A 2,200-nucleotide genomic window follows, 5' to 3' on the forward strand; every position below is an offset into this window, starting at 1 on the left:
TTTCATTGGCAAATCATGTTTTGTTTTTTATTTCTTTTGGTCTATAAGATATGTGGGTTGGTTTGGTTTTTTTTTTTTTCGTTCTTGCTGTATATTTTATTTTCGTATCCCACAAAGATAAATATATATAAAAAAGACATATTATTTAAAGGCATGAACTTCTGGCAACTAATTAAAACCAGTTAATGAGATTTCATGGTAGGAACAACTGAGATAATCTTTTAACTATAGACAGTTATCAAAACTGGATTAAAACTACCTTGTTATTCAGTGTTGGGGGTGTTTCAGATGAATTCTCTTGTATTTACACAACAGCTTCAATCACTGCTTGGGGTGATACAATGTATATTACCTGTTTGTAATTTTGTGGAGGACACAACGCTGCGGGAAGTTTTGAGTACTTTGAAGGACAAGTTTAAGATTAAGGTTGGTTTTGTTATGGGTTGTTTTCCTGTTTTTATAATCATCAATTATTTACTTCGGAAAGAGTGAAACTAAAATACAGAATGCCTAGCTAAGCAGCCAAAGAGCATAGATAGATATACTGAGTTACATGGATCAGAAACTAAATGTCAGTAACGACACGTATTGTTTTGGATCTGCTAATTCTCAACATTTGTTCCTAGAATGGTGGCGGTTACATTTTGCTTAGTGATGATAAGATTCCACCAAGGGTGTGAGGTGGGTGATAAAAATGAGACATCTTTGCAAAAAGGCACACTGGAAAGTCTTGTATGATTTCAAACATCTCAACAGCATTGTTCTATGAAGAAAACATTTTAAAATAGCTCTTTATAGAACAGAAAAAGAAAACTGAGACAACACTGTAGTAAGTTTTCATGTATTTTTAGAAAAGGTTACTTGTTTCTGTCAGCTGTCGAAACAATGGATAAGAGATCAACTCTATCAAAAAGATGGTACTTGAAAAAATTATTTTTAGGTTGGAGAACACAGAAAGGGACATCTAGACATCTCTGTTGTTGAGCTTAAGAAACCATGTGTCAGCTATAGCTAGAACAGACTGGTCTTAATGTCTTGTCAGGAGAGCAGTGGGTAAATTCTTAGTGTCTGGCCGAGTCTTTGTTTTTCTTAGTCAAATTCAGTAGCAGAAAACATTAAATCTACAAAAAGTTGCAAAACGTTAAGTGATTGCAATGTAACTTGCTTATTACAAACTGTACAGTGTTTTAGGAGCAGTGGGAAGGAGAAAAGGAAGTTCACTTTCAATGCAGCAATTGTCAAGTTTCTGACTGGGAATCATGCCAACTTCTATTTCTGCCTTAATTGTATTCCTGGTGAGTTAAAACTACCTACGTGGATAAATTAGATACGTGTAGCTTTACCCCTGTATTGATCAGGGCATGGGTGTGTCACAGTTTCAAGGTCATATTTTTCTTGCAGTTTTAGCTATTTGCAAAGTGACCTTCTGAAAACAAGTCGCTATTGCATTACAGAAAGAGAAGATAGTAATGTTTTCTTAAGAGCAGAGTTTAGGTGCTACAGTTCTCTTAAAAATGGAACAAAGTGGAAAACTTTCCTAGCCTTTACATCTGACACCTTTCTTAGTTTCTCTGTAGTAGAAGTTTTTTAGTAATTAGGTTTTAGAAGTATTTTCCAGTGTATTTTCTTTTCATCAGTGAAACTCTGTTCAGGTTCTTTTACAATGATGTTTGTATGGATTCTGCTTCATTTTGAATTAATGCTGGGTTGCTGACTAAAACTTTACGGGGGCTAATTCTGCAGAAGCACTCATTCCAGTGATGCTCCAGTTGCAGAAAAAAAAGGAGTAAAGATATCCATGGAAAGGAAGCCCAAGGGCTGCTACAGAATTGGAAGCTTTTGTAAAAATGTGTATGATACTGCTCCTGTAGACTTTTTTTTTTAATAGGAATGAGAATTTTGAATTGTAGTTGCAGATAATCCTTGACTCCTAATAAAATACTTTTTAAAAATATGTCTACTTTCCCTAAAGTGACAATTTTAACGCAATATAAAATCCTTTCAATTTTTGTTCAAGTGTAGAAACCTTTCACAGTTGTGGTTAATTGCACTGCGGTTTGGCTAAATGGAGTGGATATACTAAGCATACAAAAATGGAGTTTAAGAATAAATTCCATACAGGTACAATGAAAAAACCTAGGTTTGGTGACTTTAGTATGCAGCTTTCATTGAAGATGCTAATTCTGTAGGAAGTCAATGA

The sequence above is a fragment of the Lonchura striata genome, chromosome 1A, assembly GCF_050655825.1.
Source record: "Lonchura striata isolate lonStrDom1 chromosome 1A, ASM5065582v1, whole genome shotgun sequence".
In the NCBI taxonomy this organism is placed as follows: domain Eukaryota; kingdom Metazoa; phylum Chordata; class Aves; order Passeriformes; family Estrildidae; genus Lonchura; species Lonchura striata.